The sequence below is a fragment of the Bactrocera neohumeralis genome, unplaced genomic scaffold, assembly GCF_024586455.1.
Source record: "Bactrocera neohumeralis isolate Rockhampton unplaced genomic scaffold, APGP_CSIRO_Bneo_wtdbg2-racon-allhic-juicebox.fasta_v2 cluster09, whole genome shotgun sequence".
NCBI classification, from domain to species: Eukaryota; Metazoa; Arthropoda; class Insecta; order Diptera; family Tephritidae; genus Bactrocera; species Bactrocera neohumeralis.
This window is the reverse complement of record NW_026089622.1, coordinates 3,253,393-3,271,491: the sequence shown is the minus strand read 5'-3', so window position 1 is coordinate 3,271,491 and position 18,099 is coordinate 3,253,393. Positions and strand designations below refer to the sequence as shown.

Sequence of the window (18,099 nt, the reverse complement as noted above, 5' to 3'; positions counted from 1 at the left end):
AAATGAGGTCACAGTACAAGTTAAAATACCGAAATAAGTACAACATATGGTAAAATGTTTAGGTACACAATAACAACATACGTAGGTCATACAACGTTTATGTACACACATAGCAGTTAGAAGTTGATGTACACATTATTTTATATTAAATCGTGTAAAAATACAAACCCATTGTATGGTTCTTTGATGGTGAAATTAATAACGATGCATTTTTTCATACAGTGCTTACGATAGTCCTTTAATTATCTTTTAATAATATTTCCATATATTAAACTGATATGATGTCCAGAAATGCAAACAATTCTCCAAAAGATGAACGAAAATTGAGGTAGATTTGTTTTAATCGAATAAAATCCGGGACAATTATTCTCCGAAATCGTACCGGCTGTGGAGGAATTTTACTTTATTTTCTTTAACAGTGTTATTTGTATATTTGTTGCATTTGTTTCAATATTAACTTTTACTTTCCAGTCTTTCTTGGGAATCTTTTGCTTGTAAATCACGTTAATATTCAATAGATACTAACTTGCAACAAAATAAACATAGAGTGCTTCTGTCTGACACCTTGTTATTTTCATCTTAACAAATTCGGTAAATTAAACTTACATAAAAGTTACGTATGTATGTATTCGATCTAATTGAAAAAATAATGGAAATAAAATATATTAGGTTGTCAAAAAAGTCTTGCGGTATTTTCGCTAGTTGGCGCTGAAAGCGCGTAGTTCTAGTTTTATTCGTCGCATCGGGTCATGCTATACCTTTTTGGAAAGCGCATTTCTCGCGCTAACACGTGTTTGATTGATTGTCGTTTCTTTTAAGTCGTTCGTGAGTTATAGCGTCGCAAACATGGAGCAAAATAAAGAGAAAGTACGGCATATTTTACAGTACTACTATGATAAAGGCAAAAATACATCTCAAGCCGCCAATAAAATTTATGCAGTTTATGGACCCGATACAGTTTCTATTTCCACTGCACAACGATGGTTTCAACGTTTTCATTCTGGTGTAGAGGTGGTCGAAGATGCGCCACGCTCCGGAAGGCCTGTCGTCGAAAATTGCGATAAAATCGCTGAATTGGTGGAAAGAGACCGGCATAGTAGCAGCAGTAGCATCGGTCAAGAGCTGGGCATGAGTCATCAAAAATTCATTTCAATTTCAATAAAAAAAAAGTTCAATAAAAATACCGCAAGACTTTTTTGACAACCCATTATATATAAGTAGTGAAAAACGGCTGCAGCTTGTTGTCAAAACATAAAAAATGAGTGTTGCCCAATAATGATAGAATACAAGACTTTGACAATGATTTACCGTTACTTTTCTAATGGGAGCGCAATAAAAATGAACACTCACCATCGCTTGTTCGGTCCGCTTCCACCGACTGTAACGTGGATGTCCGCGAAATTTTGATTTTTCCCGTAGCCTCGAGGCAGCTAATTACTTTCTTACAACACTGGGTTGCCAGTCTTTATATTTTCTATGAATTAAAAAATAAACTTGAAAATATTTGAAATATTCGTAAACTTACTCAGATCTTCGAATACAATCATTTGTACCTATAACTATTTTTAATAGTTGGATTTTAGTTTTGACCTTACATTATGAAAAATTGTAATTGAAATTGTGATGTGTGCAAAATTATGTATGTATACACAATCGCAACATTGTTCAAAATGAACAAAAAATTTCTATGTTGCCACTACAGGCACAACTTTCGACAAATTTCGTTTGGTACGACCGGTAATTACGGCACGTCGGTCGCTAATTGAAGCATTAAGCTGTGACAATTGTTACCAGGGCTGTAAACTGGTTTTGAACCGAAACGCCTCTTTTTGCAGGCTTTAAACCGAACCACGAACAAAACCGCTTTTAATTTATTTGCGGAAATCGAGTCGAAATCCATTTAAATAAAATTGTTCGGTTCAAAGTGAAAATGAACAATAAAATTTTTAAGTTAAATAGTACACGACGTGCTTAAAAATTCCACCCTTATGATAAGATGTTATAAATTTGCTTGGTTTTTTAAATAAAATTGATGCAATTCACAGGAAAATTAAAACCGAAGTAAAGAAACTTAGAACATATACATTGTTGAATCCGTTTCGATTTGAAAACTTGTATAAGGGAATATGGATGCATGATTCAATTCATACAATATGTTTAATAGTTTACTTGATTTATATATTTTTGCTTAAAACGTCGAATAACGATTGTCAGCTCATTGAAAAAAACTTGTCAAATTCTTAATCCAGCATAAGACATCGCGCTTAAATTTCATATTTTTTGCTTGGTAAAATTAAAGTTGAACAAAGCTGGATGGTGAAGCCGTGAGTTCCTGAGAGTTTTAGATTCCGCTTATTTAAATCACAGATATCAGGTTTTATTATCAGACTCAAAAACAGATTAAGCAAAAAGGGCATTAGATTAATAATTTGAAGTGTGAATCTAAGATACAATGTTAAGAAACTCCGGTGGATTCTCCAAAAACGAATTTAACCACCGATGATGAACTAGAATCAAACTTGAACAAATGAATAAAAAAGAAACTTTACCAAAATGGGAAAACAATCGTAAACATGATTAATTGTTTTGACAATATTATGCCAAAATAGAGCGTGAGTGACGCGTTTTTACCTATCAGCGTTAACCCCGACGCATCCCTAAATAAAGCGGCAACTTTAAGTCAAATTTTCATTTAAATTATCAAATTCCAAATAGAGGCACTTCTTTATTTTTGTTCAGTACTGTTTGGCATTTCATCATGGAAAGACTTACGCCAGAACAACGTTCACAAATACGAAAATTCAAGTTCTGTAAAGAATCTCTTTCACGTGCTTCGCTCAACTCATGGCCAACTCGGCCTACGAGCGTACTATTCGCAACCGAGCGAATAGACCACATCCAGCACGCAGTAAAGGAAATAATCAGTTCTTTTGAATGATAATAAACATTCCCCCAATAAATTTTTGTGTTTCTGTGTTTTTCTTTAAAGAAATAGCGAACTTCGAATTAGATCACCCTTTACAAGAATTAAACATAGCGCGACAATAAATTTTTTCAAAAATTAAAATTTATTGAAAATTAAGTTTTTCCAAAAATTAAAATTTATTGTCCTAGCTGCTTCCGCATCTCACGTGTCGGCTGAAAGATCATTTTCAAATTTAAAATTTATATAATCAGACTTAGGAGAAGTCATTAGATAAAATTCTTTTAATAATCTTAAATTTGGGTCAAACCGCGTCAAGTGGATCCTGAAAATTTCGCTAAATCACAGATTTTAAGAATTAACACGTCATTATGTGAGGGAACAGACGCATACTTCGTGATATAAATATTTCGCCCAATTTCACGCTTTTGTTAATGTTATTGAAGGTTGAGTTTTAGAATACTATAAAGTTATAAAATTATTTTCTCATAAACTACTGCAGATCAATCGATGAAATTTTGTGTAATCAAAGAAAAATAATTGTGCTACATTATACATTTTTTTCACAGTCAATTTGTTTAAATAATAATATTTTACATACCTATATTTTTGTTAAAAAATAACTAATACAGTATAATCAAGCAAATCAGTACAATTAATAACATAATAAACTATTTTCCATTGATGCATGTCACTTCTTCAGGTACGACCTCCATTTCACATTTTATATCAATAAATGCATTAATTATTGTAATAAACGCTGAAAAGTTTTATAATTCTAATATTGTATAGATTTTTTTTTTGTAAATTTCATTAAATTTAGAATCAGTTTAATTATAAAAACCATAAATAAATGTAATAAAAACACAATGAGGATGAATTATGGTATTATTACATTAAGTAAATTAAACAAAAAAACATAAATAAAGAAATATGTAAAGTAAAATTGTATACATTAATTAAATTGACAGAAGAGATCTAGCGAGTAGAATCTTTTAAAATTTCTACGTTGTAAACTATTGTCCGGCAGTTGAATAGCAAATATATTTTCACGATGCTCCAAACGGAAGAGGTAATGTCTACTAAATTCTTCGATTGTTTCCTTTACAGTAAAAAACTATAGATCCGTCCGACATCGTTGCTCACATAGAAAGGAGCGCCTACTGTGGTGCACAGAATCTTATTTTGAAAAGCTGAATTCCTTTTAAGGTTGAATTCGCTGCATTACCCTAGATTTGAATGTCATACGTTCAGATCAGCCTAAGTATTACCATATAAATTAGCAACTTATTCTTCAGACTGGACCTGGGATTTTGGCCAGAAGCCAGTATAGCTATGCCAACTTTAATCTTAGCTAAGTTTTTTTACGTGATATTATCAAGTGCGCCTCTTATCAATTCCCAAATATTTTGCACATGTGTTTGTTGGTAACAACTGACCATATAAAGCTTTCTGAGGCAATTTTTATGCTTAATGGTATGTACTACTTGTACGGACTTTACTACTTGAAATTTACAAAAAATTTAATGGTATGTACTACTTGTACGGACTTTTCGGTACTAATGACAATGTTCCATTCGGTTTTTTAGAGCATTCAATTGCATCTGTTTTCTGTAAGCAGTATTAAGGTTGCCATTTGATGCTAGCAGTGCAGTGTCATCAGCGTCTTTGTGGAGTCAAAGTTGATCTGTGGAAGGTCTGCTGTATAAAGAATATAGAATATAGTACACTGCCTTGGGGCACGCCAGCACGAGTAGGTCTCAAATCCGACTCAGCATCAATGGATCTAACATGGACCGTCCGATTATGCAAGTAAGACTTAAGCAGCAAATAACAAGGCATTGGTAGTTTTTCCCTTAATTTGAATAATAGACGTAGATGCCGGAAATTCCATTTGACCAGCAACACCCAAAAATTGCTGACTGCCGCATTGCTGGATCCATCACTAAACTCGTTAGGACTAAACGTGTTTTGGAGTTGTGTGGCAAACACCTGCATTTCTCTGCATTGGTTCTGCTACAATGCTCTCTGCTTGTAGCATAACAATGTGCTACATACATATGAACATGCACACATACACATATATTAAGATAGTTAAGATAGTTCTTAAAATTGTATATAAATACGTGAAAACTCTAAATAAAATCAGACTAAAACAAGAAAAAACATTAACTTCGGTTGCACCGAAGCTAAATACCCTTCACAGGTGCATTTCTGTTAGTAACTATGTGTTCAGTTTGTATGGAAGCTATATGCTATAGTAATGCGTTCTGAACAAGTTTTTTGAGTTTACATTGTTGCCTTAAAAAACAATCTATACCAAATTTCGTGAATATATCTTGTCAAATGTAAAAGTTGTCCATACAAGAACTTGATTCCGATCGTTCAGTTTGTATGGCAGCTATATGCCATAGTAAACCGATCTGATCAATTTCTTCGGAGATTACATTGTTGTTTTAGAAAATAATATATACTAAATTTCGTGAATATATCTTGTCAAATGTGAAAGTTTTCCATACAAGCATTTGATTCCGATCGTTCAGTTTATATGGCAGCTATATGTTATAGTGGTCCGATATCGGCCGTTTCGACATATGAGCAGCTTCTTGAAGAGAAAATGACGTTTGCAAAATTTCAAAACGATATCTTGAAAACTGAGGGACTAGTTCGTATATATACAGACAGACGGACGGACATACAGACAGACAGACGGACATGGCTAAATCGACTCAGCTCAATATACTGATCATTTATATATATACTTTATAGGGTATCTGACGATTCATTCTGGGTGTTACAAACTTCGTGACAAACTTAATATACCCTGTTCAGGGTATAAAATATAATTCTCGCAGAATGAAACACTTCTCGTAGAATGAAATAGTTCTCACAGAACAAGACTTGACTATCATTTATTTTCCCCCACCAGTGGTAAGAAATATTTGATAAAGTTTGTCGTTTGTTCAGTACATGTAATGAAATATGTGTGAAAAAAATGAATTGCTTATTTTAAGCAAATATCTAAATAATTAATATAAAGTAAATATGTAGAAACATTGTAGTGAAGTATAAGTGTATAATATGAAAGGAAAAGTTACTATATGTATATCGATAAATTTCAAAATAAAATCTATCCAACCATACCACTTTTAAACTTGAAATCGTGGGAAAGTAAAGTTAAAATAGGTATGCACGGATAGAGGAGGTCTTTCAGATCAAAACAATATATATATATATAGTTCCGCTGACTTATGGTTTCCGAGATATTTTCATATAAAGTTTAAAAACTCAACTATTTCAAACGCGTGTTTCTCCGATACTCTTGTAGAACCCCCAAAGGTGATCTAGTCACTGATGCCCAGAGCATAGTTAAATTATGGAGGGAACACTTCTCCAGCCTGCTGAATGGCAGTGAACGCACAACACCAGGAGAAGGAGAACCCGATTCCCCAATCGATGACGATGGAGCAGACGTTCCATTACCCGACCATGAAGAAGTTCGAATAGCAATTGCCCGCCTCAAGAACAACAAAGCGGCAGGGGCCGACGGACTACCGGCCGAGCTATTCAAACACGGCGGCGAAGAACTAATAGGGAGCATGCATCAGCTTCTTTGTAAAATATGGTCGCACGAGAGCATGCCCAACGATTGGAATTTAAGTGTGCTATGCCCAATCCATAAAAAAGGAGACCCCACAATCTGCGCCAACTACCGTGGGATTAGCCTCCTGAACATCGCATATAAGGTTCTATCGAGCGTATTGTGTGAAAGATTAAAGCCCACCGTCAACAAACTGATTGGACCTTATCAGTGTGGCTTCAGACCTGGAAAATCAACAACCGACCAGATATTCACCATGCGCCAAATCTTGGAAAAGGCCCGTGAAAGGAGAATCGACACACACCACCTCTTCGTGGATTTCAAAGCTGCTTTCGACAGCACGAAAAGGAGCTGCCTTTACGCCGCGATGTCTGATTTCTTATAGGCTGTGTATTTTGAAAAATGATGTCGATAAGGTAACACTCCGATTATTTGACAGTTTGTAGTTTTCTCTTGTTAGAAAATATTTAAATAAACAGAGAAGGTACACTTTAAAGATTGATATAAGTTCAACACCACCGTTTTATTTTGTAATATTTTACCTATATTCTGGTAGTGAATTTAAAAATCACGAAATATCTCCTCGTCATCAAACAAACAGTCGTCGCACTCGCGACTTGGCTCTCAACGAGTTGACAGTCATAACACCAAATTTGTAGATAATTCTTAACGATTTTTCTTTGTTTATATACATATGGATGTATATATACATATCTCTATAACATATATACTATACATATGTCCTGTATATGTATAATATGCAGCAACCGATTATGTTTAATAAAAATAAAGATTTATGGTCCTTTACGCAAAATCGCATAATAATGAGCTTACGAGATATATGACGACATTGACATAGTTCACAGCGGCTGCTGGCTAGGTCATGTTGTCCGGATGGACGAAAACACTCCAGCTCTGAAAGTATTCGACGCAGTACCCGCCGGAGGAAGCAGAGGAAGAGGAAGACCTCCACTCCGTTGGAAGGACCAAGTGGAGAAGGACCTGGCTTCGCTTGGAATATCCAATTGGCTCCACGCAGCGAAAAGAAGAAACGACTGGAGCGCTGTTGTTAACTCGGCTATAATCGCGTAAGCAGTGTCTACGCCAATTAAGAAGAAGAAGTTTCTCCTATTTATAATGAATTTTACACTTATATTTTTAACTTTTATATCCACTAACACTTCACGAATTTGTTTCTAACCATTTATTTTACATTAAATAGTGAGAGATTACATTATATTAAAAATTAGTTGAATACCGTTTATTCATATAATAAGAAATGGTTGCAAACAAGCAAAAAATTAGTGTTACCATATTTTGCACGAGTATTGTGACAAAAATAAGAAAAAAATAATGATTATGACGTCAATACAAAATTCATTATCGTAAGATGAGTGATGTAAATAGGATAGGCCAGGGTTATTTTTTTTTAAAGCGGTCGAAGGCCGCCAACGCAAAAAGGAGTTCAACGCGAAAGAACTGAGCACACCCAGGTGTTCGTCGGACCAGGGTTATTTTTTCTGAAGCGCCATTCCAGGATGGAGTCATGTGTAGAAGTTCACGCAAGTGAGGAAAGTTCTCTGATCGCCATTCACTTGGGAGTGGCTCTTTTACACATGGCTCAAGCAGCTCACAACTTCCGGTCTTTGACCAAGTATCCTCTGGGTAGCCTAAGAACATCCGTTCGAAGGCGAGCTAATGTGAGAAGGCGAAACATCCCCTGCTTAGGGTTGTGCGCTGGGGGTGGGACCCGCCACGTAAAAAACACCCCCAATGAAAAGAAAGCGACAGCCTCGGAAGAGAAACCCCCCTTTTGATGACGACCATGGCAAACGAAATAAGGACTACGAGATAAGGGCATGCACCTGTAATGTCCGGACCCTTAATTGGGAAGGTGCCGCTGTCCAGCTGGTTGATGTCCTCGCGAAAATAAAGGCTGACATCACCGCCGTCCAAGAAATGCGATGGACGGGACAAGGACAGAGAAGAGTAGGTCCTTGTGACATTTACTACAGTGGCCATATAAAGGAGCGCAAGTTTGGTGTTGGATTCGTGGTGGGAGAGAGACTCCGTCGCCGAGTACTATCATTCACTCCGGTGAATGAACGTCTAGCCACAATCCGCATCAAAGCGAGATTCTTCAACATATCGCTGATTTGCGCCCACGCCCCGACGGAAGAGAAGGACGATGTGACCAAAGATGCCTTCTATGAGCGCTTGGAGCGCGCTTATGAGAGCTGCCCCCGCCACGATGTCAAAATCGTGCTTGGCGACTTTAACGCCAGGGTGGGCAAAGAAGGTATATTTGGTACTACGGTCGGTAAATTCAGCCTCCACGACGAAACATCCCCAAATGGGTTGAGGCTGATCGACTTCGCCGGGGCCCGAAATATGGTTATCTGTGGTACTAGATTCCAGCACAAGAAGATACATCAAGCTACCTGGCAGTCTCCGGATCGAAGAGCCACCAACCAGATCGATCATGTTGTGATAGACGGAAGACACGTCTCCAGTGTTCTAGACGTGCGTACGCTCCGAGGTCCTAACATCGACTCGGATCACTATCTTGTTGCAGCCAAGATACGCACCCGCCTCTGTGCAGCAAAAAACGCACGTCAACAAACACAAGGAAGGTTCGACGTCGAGAAGCTGCAATCACAACAGACAGCCGAACGATTTTCTACTCGGCTTGCACTCCTGCTCTCTGAGAGCACTCGTCAACAACTCGGTATAAGGGAACTGTGGGACGGCATTTCAAATTCCTTACGTACAGCTGCAACCGAAACCATTGGTTTTCGGAAAGTGCAAAAGAACAGCTGGTACGACGAGGAGTGCCGTGTCGCAGCGGAGAGAAAACAGGCTGCCTACCTCGCAACGTTACGATCGACCACTACACGTGCGGGATGGGATAGATACCGAGAGTTGAAGAGGGAAGCGAGACGCATTTGCAAACAGAAGAAGAAAGAGGCCGAAATGCGTGAGTACGAAGAGCTTGATAAGCTGGCCGACAGGGGTAATGCTCGAAAATTCTACGAAAAAATGCGGCGGCTTACAGAAGGTTTCAAGACCGGAGCATACTCTTGTAGAACCCCCAAAGGTGATCTAGTCACTGATGCCCAGAGCATACTTAAATTATGGAGGGAACACTTCTCCAGCCTGCTGAATGGCAGTGAACGCACAACACCAGGAGAAGAAGAACCCGATTCCCCAATCGATGACGATGGAGCAGACGTTCCATTACCCGACCATGAAGAAGTTCGAATAGCAATTGCCCGCCTCAAAAACAACAAAGCGGCAGGGGCCGACGGACTACCGGCCGAGCTATTCAAACACGGCGGCGAAGAACTAATAGGGTGCATGCATCAGCTTCTTTGTAAAATATGGTCGGACCACCACCTCTTTGTCGATTTCAAAGCTGCTTTCGACAGCACGAAAAGGAGCTGCCTTTATGCCGCGATGTCTGAATTTGGTATCCCCGCAAAACTAATACGGCTGTGTAAATTGACGCTGAACAACACGAAAAGCTCCGTCAGGATCGGGAAGGACCTCTCCGAGCCGTTCGATACCAAACGAGGTTTCAGACAAGGCGACTCCCTATCGTGTGACTTCTTCAACCTGCTTCTGGAGAAAATAGTTCGAGCTGCAGAACTAAACAGAGAAGGTACCATCTTCTATAAGAGTGTACAGCTGCTGGCGTACGCCGACGATATTGATATCATCGGCCTCAACACCCGCGCCGTTAGTTCTGCTTTCTCCAGGCTGGACAAGGAAGCACAGAAAATGGGTCTGGCAGTGAACGAGGGCAAAACGAAATATCTCCTGTCATCAAACAAACAGTCGTCGCACTCGCGACTTGGCTCTCACGTCACTGTTGACAGTCATAACTTTGAAGTTGTAGATAATTTCGTCTACTTAGGAACCAGTATTAACACCACGAACAATGTCAGCCTGGAAATCCAACGCAGGATTGCTCTTGCCAACAGGTGCTACTTCGGACTGAGTAGGCAATTGAAAAGTAAAGTCCTCTCTCGACGAACAAAAACTAAACTCTATAAGTCCCTCATAATTCCCGTCCTGCTATATGGTGCAGAGGCTTGGGCGATGACAGCAACCGATGAGTCGACGTTACGAGTTTTCGAGAGAAAAAATTCTGCGAAAGATTTATGGTCCTTTGCGCATTGGCCACGGCGAATATCGCATTCGATGGAACGATGAGCTGTACGAGATATACGACGACATTGACATAGTTCAGCGAATTAAAAGACAGCGGCTACGCTGGCTAGGTCATGTTGTCCGGATGGATGAAAACACTCCAGCTCTGAAAGTACTCGACGCAGTACCCGCCGGGGGAAGCAGAGGAAGAGGAAGACCTCCACTCCGTTGGAAGGACCAAGTGGAGAAGGACCTGGCTTCGCTTGGAATATCCAATTGGCGCCACGTAGCGAAAAGAAGAAACGACTGGGGCGCTGTTGTTAACTCGGCTATAATCGCGTAAGCGGTGTCTACGCCAATTAAGAAGAAGAAGGCCGAAGGCCGCCAATATAGAGAGGAGTTCTATGCGAAAAACTAATGTGTTATTTATTTCCTGTAATTGGGGTATTATTGGTTTTCTTTATTTCTTTTGGTTCTTCTGTAAAATATGTACGTAAGTTAGCACTGATTATTAGTTAGAATGCAGTGTTACCTTATCGACATTATTTTTAAAATAACTAAAAGAAATAAAGTAAACAGATTATACCTAAAATACGAGAATCAACAACCTATGTAAAAATGAGTTCTACGGGAGGAAAAAAAATGTATACACCCGATGTTGGATCGATAAGGATAATTTTTTTGAAGCGCGGCCGAAGGCCGCCCCCCTAAAAAGGAGTTCAACACGAAAATTTTGATACACCCCGGTGTTCGACCGACCAGGGTTATTTTTTTTATAGGTTGCTGAATCTCGTATTTGGGGTATAATCTGTTTACTTTATTTCTTATAGTTATTTTAAAAATGATGTCGATAAGGTAACACTGATTATTTGACAGTTTGTAGTTTTCTCTTGTTATATTTAAATATACACTTTAAAGATTGAAATAAGTTCACATTTCACTTTTATTTTGTAATATTTTACCTATATTTATTAATTTAAAAATCACTTAGAACACTCATCGTTGCAAAGGCTAGATTGTTTACAATTATGAGGAAAACGAGCGTTGCCACATCTCAAACACCAAATTTGTAGGATTCTTAACGATTTTTCTTTGTTTATATACATATGTATATATACATATGTATACATATATACTATACATATGTATGTATATGTATAATATGCGATTTATGTTTAATAAATATAAATAAGTAAAAATCTATAATAATATTGTAAAATTTATATCATATCGGGGTGACTGAAGTACTTTCGCGTAGTACTCCTTTCTGCGTTGGCGGCCTTCGGCCGCGCTTTAAAAAATAACCCTGGTCGAGCGAATACCCGGGGTGACTGAAGTACTTTCGCGTAATACTCCTTTCTGCGTTGGCGGCCTTCGGCCGCGCTTTAAAAAAATAACCCTGGTCGAGCGAATACCCGGGCTGACTGAAATACTTTCGCGTAGTACACCTTTTGCGTTGGCGGCCTTCGGCCGCGCTTTAAAAAAATAACCCTGGTCGAGCGAATACCCGGGGTCACTGAAGTACTTTTGCATAGTACTCCTTTCTGCGTTAAAATAAAAAAATATATATTGAGTTTCGTTATAAAGTGGTTATATTTTTTGGTTATCTTGCACTAATATTCAAACAAAGTTTGAGTTTTCATTACAAAATGGTTAAATATTATTATATAATATTATTATATAATATTAGTATATAATATTACATATTTGTTTATTAAATTAAATAAAGAACATATCCATATGAATGGATAGAGGAATTTTTGGGAAAAAAGGCATTTCAGCGAATTTCCTTATTATCACATGGCAGCGCTCCATTTCGTCGTAATTTTAGCACACACATGATGTTCACTACAGTGTAAAATGTAATTTTTAAAATAAAGATTTCTTCGGTAAAAAAACTGTTAAAAGTGTAAAATGTGGATTTATTTAAAAGTTTATAGTTTAAATTAATTAATTTGAAGTGAAAAATGTGAGTAAAGTGTGTTTAATGCGGTAAAATAGCTTGTTGAAATGCTCGATTTTTGGGAATTTTTGAACTTTAAGGTCGAATATCTCGTAAACTAAGCGTTTGCGGTACCTATAACCCTATATATTTTTTAATCAGGAGGACTTCCTCTTTCCAACGGTACCTTCAAATCGCGGCGCCGAAGAAATCGGAATTGTGCCAACAGGTCTATACGGGGTCGAGGGGGGGGTTTAATAAAAAAATCGATCCATCCTCTTTCCAATAAGTGGGCGTGAGGGGGTAGCACTTAAATGGCGCAATTCTAAACATTCCCCAAATTTTTGAACTTAAATTGCAAATATTTCAAAAACATAAGTCAACGCCAACTCAATCAATATTTTGGCTGGGATTTAGAATAGCATCCCCGGATTTCGGGAATAAAATGGGTATCACTGGAAAGGTGACGTTCTCCAGATCACGAAAATATATATATATAGTTGCCGCTGACTTATAGTTTTAAAGATATTTGCATTTAAAGTTGAAAAATTGATAACTTCTACATTGGTAATTTGTATATTGTGAACAACTTTTTCACTTATATTATGCACTTTTCACTTACTAACACTTCACTATAACGTTTCTGTATATTATTTTTTTTAATATTTGTTGTAAATAAAGCTTTATTTTAATTATTTTATTTTAGTTACAATTCTCTGCATTTGCACAATAGCGCGGCGCGGAAAAAAAAATAACCATGGCAACCCTTTTCTTATTGTGCAAATGCAGAGAATTGTAACTAAAATAAAATAATTAAAATAAAGCTTTATTTACAACAAATATTAAAAAATTAATATACAGAAACGTTATAGTGAAGTGTTATGTGGGGTATGCCATTCTCTTTTTGGTCCTATGAAGTGCTTATGGAACTCACCAGCATGCTACGTTCCCTGCTAAACACTTGCACATTTTGGATTACAATAATTCAAGTACGAATAAACTTAAGCCCAAACGAATTTCAAGTTTAAGCAATCAGAATATGACAAGACAACACACGAAACTAAACGTTTGGTAATAAACACAAACAACCCCTTTGTGATGCCATTCTCATAATCTTTGATGAATGATGACAAAATCGTTCCTCTGGTAATCCGATTATTAAGAGGTGTGATAATTTTAATCGTATCAATTATCAGCCCTATTATCATGCCCTCACAAAAGTCACCAACCTCACTACAGAGATGTTTCTCACTATAGTGAGGGTTACCTAATTCTGGCGAAAATTCAAAAGCTCAAATGCTCACTATTATCACAAATATCTGTGACGTGTGAAAGCAGCCATCATAATAGAAAACATCTGTGTTTGTCTTGTTTTAAATCAATATTTTACATTTTTTAAAAAATTGAGAATTTTGTTATTGCATGATTATATCCGTTTTATGGCCTATATCAAGGATCAAGCAGATGGTGTAACAGAATGAGTGCGGTTTAAATGCGTATTTTGAAAATACACGAATACCGATTGTCGAAACAGTAGGACAAAGCAAACGTGAAATCTTTGGACGAACTGCTTGCATCCACCATTTATGTGATATTATGAAAAATGTATAAAAAAATACATAAAAATAACTTAAGTAAAATAAAAGACGAACTGTAACTTTGTTTGATTTATCTTTTAATTCAATGTTTAACTAAAAAACATTGTTTTAAATTATATTTTTTCACAAATAACTTGTTAAAAATGCTTTTCCACAGAGTATTCCATACCCAAGTTTTACATTGGTAAAAAACAGCGAAACGCGAAAAAAAAGCAGATGGTGACTTGGAATAGGGGGCGAGTGATTTAGAACTGAATCATCTGTCCCTTCCTCTTTTTGTCACCTCCCAACTCGAAATGTTTGCAACGCTTCAGTGGTGTCTGCTTGCGGTACTTGCATTCGGTGCACTCCATACGCAACACAATCTTTTTGGTGGTCTTAGCCAGGAATTCGAAAATAAATAATTATTAGTAAAAGGTATAAATACCCTAAAAAATATATATACAATTGTACAAATGTATAATTTTGTATGAATGTTCCAACTGAGCAACTGACAGTAGCGTACAATTGCAGTTTGTAAAGTTTTCAGCATTCAACAATAATATTGCCTAGATCTATCCCACCAAAAGAGCCTTATAGCATCTTTTCTCGATTCAATGGCAATTTAGTTCTACAAATATGCAAATAAATAGCAGCATATCGCTTGCAAATTCGCACCTTCTTTCTGAAGATAGGCTTGGTTTGACCACCGAAACCTTGTTGTTTTCTGTCGTAACGACGTCTGCCCTGAGTACCTTTACGCTCCTTCGACTTCTTGTATTGTGTCACCTTGTGTGGCTTGTGGCACTTGCACTTCTTGCAAAAGGTGCGTCGCTGTTTCGGCACATTCACCTAAAATTTTATTATTAACACACTTCAACACATTCCAATAAGCATCATTTCAATGCGAAATTCCAAACTAACGTAGCATCTAATGTTGCAGCTGCTCCTGAGTTGTCCTTTCCGTTTTTGTTCGCCTAGGAATATATGAAATTATTGTATACATATTATTTAAAATTTGCTAAATTACTTACATGAGCTGATTATCCATTGTTGTGTACTTTTTTGTTTGCTTATTTTTCTTAAAACAGCTGTTTGACAGCTAAAAGCTTTTTACCTCACGTGGTGACTTTTCTAAGCTTTTTTCTTATGAGGTTTGAGCAAGAATAGCCTCACAAAATATGCCTCACAAGAAATCTCTCAAATTTTTCCTCTCAACTCAGTTGAGAGGTTATTTCAGAATAGGGCTGTTAGAAGCAAAGTAAACATCTGGTATGTAAGAAGAACGCTTTGCCTTTCATGCTTCTCCCAGATACATACATATGTATTTCACTATTAGAAGCAGGAATAATGGGATGCCCAACTCCTCTCTCACTGGAAGTGAGAGAACAATTGCTAAACGTCAAAACCACCTAAACTTTGACAGTTGACTGGAATATATAAACGGAGGGATTTGTTGCATCGTTCAAGACCTCTTATAAAAAATGTAAAACAATGAATATTAAATAAATTTGTGAAATTTAAAGATATTTTATGAAACGTTTTGTAATTTGAAGCATCATAGTTTTATTTTCAATGGAAAATGATTAAAAACATTTAATGATTGAGAGCTAACAAGCTTAAATCCTTTTATTGGGTATTGAAAGGACAAAAGTCAGTTGTTCTAATATTCTTTAAAAAGATTTAAATAGTTTCTCTATATAATAAATAACCACTATTTAGTAATTTTTATACGTACTACATGTTGGGTGTTGGGTTAATAAATGCCCAAAAATTGTTATTTTGTACGATCTGGCCATAATGGAAAATGTTATAAAAAACGCTTATTTTGAGGCGCTCTCACACTGGAATAAGTTGGGCATCCCATTATTCCCGATTAGAAGTTTTCTTATTTTAAGCTTAACATAATATTAAATTTTAGGTTCATATCTCAAAAAAATATTTCGTTTTAACTGAAAAAGTTCTAATTAATTATATAAATGCGGAGGGAAAGAGATTGTCTTTCACGCAACCTCTCGCTCGACTACAACAGAGAATAAACAAAGAAAATAAACTTTGTGCGTAATATGTTTGTATATATGTGTGTAGTAACATAAATATTTTCTTTGTGATTTAAGGAAAATTTATAGCAGAACCAGTCAAAAACGCTACTCCCTTCCTTCCTTTTTCTTCCTTAGCGAGCAAAATGTGTGAACAGTTGAGTTCGTGGTAAAAACGCAGAAATCAGCCATCTTTGTTTGTTTTCATTTGAACCATGGATAATATGATACGAGACTCTCGCATTGGCTCTCATTTTTCCCTCAATCAGGGAATTTTTGACAGTTGATTTCAGAAAAGGCGGGATGCCAGAAGTAAAGCGCTATAATTACTTGACGATATTAGTGTGAAATGAAATTTCTTTGAACTGTGCGAACATATTTTGGCAAAATAAATGTTAATGTAAATTTATTAATGATTTTGTATTTTAGCTTTTATATATGTATGCATTTTCAAAGTATTTTATTTAGTGTTTTGTGTAATTTATTACATACTCAATATAATGTTTTTCAGCAGTGGCATCATTGACAAATGTTATAAAAAATGCGAGTTTTGACAGCTCTCTCTCGAATCAAAGAGTCTCGTATCAAGAATGATAGAGAAAGAGATTACGCAATGCGCATGTTTGCTTTCAGTCAGCTGTTCTTGCTGACGTCACGGTTGACTTATTATTCGCCCGCGCTATTGAAAGTGAATTCGAATTGTGTTTTCAAGTGTTATATTAATTGTTAAATTCTATATTTTTAAAATGCGTTGTGCAGTGTTCGGTTGTAATAATAACAATGGTAAAAATAGTGCTACGAAGTGGAGATTTTTTCATTTCCCTAAGGATAAAGCCGCATTAAAACAATGGATTCAAATAATGTACTGGAACAGATGACGGAGCTGGTTTCATCAATGAGAGTCATTGGTAAAAATGGTTTGCTTCCACTCCAAAAAGGTAATACTCAAGCTACATATATATTTAGATAAGTTGATTTTCTACAGTTTTTGATTTTACTTATGATTTATAGGTATACTCCAAAGCAATAATGCTTTGAAATTGCTGCTGGATGACTTAAGACAATTGATTACGTTTTGACCTTTCGATTGAACCAGAACATTTTGGAAATTTTTTTTGACGTAATCAGGTCAAAAGGTGGTCTTCACGATCACCCTAACAGGCAGGAGTTCAAATATAGGCTGCGTTCCTATATACTTGGTCACAACGAAGGAGCGATCACAGAAGAAGGCAATGTTGAAGTCGACAACACACCAGATTTGGAAGGAAATTACTTATCTCTAACCGGTAATTATCAAAATATTAAACGTACATAGTATTATAAACCTAAAACTACAGAAAACATTATTATATAAAATTGTATTGATGTTAACAAATGCAAATATGTACTTACATACAAACTAAGTTTTTGCATACTAACCACTGTTTTTTATCCTAATTATACTAATTATAATAACTAACAATTTATTCCATTTATTGATACGCATGTACATATGTATGTTTATTATATTTTTGCAGGTAATATTTTTCAACGTGTGTCAGTTGATCTGAATTCCACTGACCCAATTGAAAAAAATGATGACTTGGAGATTCTCAACAACGATGGACTTGAGAGTTTTGGTATCTGCCACAAACTCGGTAAAGACAACACCGAAATTTGTGCCAATTCCGAAAAATGTTCGTCCCATACTTGGGTGGATCACCTTTCTGAAGGAGGACTCTCAAAACCAACAGATATGTTGATGGAGCATATGAGAGCCTTGCAAGCAATATTTGACGACGTCAATGGTAATGATTTGCATATATGTATGTACAAATTACGTCCAGAAACACATAGATTTTAATGATTTTGTAAATTGTAGCTCG

The 18,099-nt window shown here is 36.5% G+C and overlaps 1 protein-coding gene across 3 annotated transcripts in view; it reads right to left on the bottom strand.

Moving 5' to 3' along the window:
• The window catches only part of LOC126763933 (uncharacterized), a 61,294-nt gene extending 47,333 nt beyond the window's left edge, over positions 1 to 13,961 (bottom strand). The window contains exons 1-2 of one of the 3 annotated variants that reach the window (XR_007667702.1): positions 13,553 to 13,774; positions 1,351 to 1,474 (exon numbers count right to left, since the gene is read on the bottom strand). The gene's annotated coding sequence lies outside the window, so the exon portion shown is untranslated. Of the gene's footprint in view, positions 1 to 1,350; positions 1,475 to 13,552 lie in introns of all 3 variants that reach the window. The other 2 variants (XM_050481705.1, XM_050481706.1) reach the window with 2 other exon arrangements.
• Between the last annotated feature and the right edge of the window lie 4,138 nt (positions 13,962 to 18,099).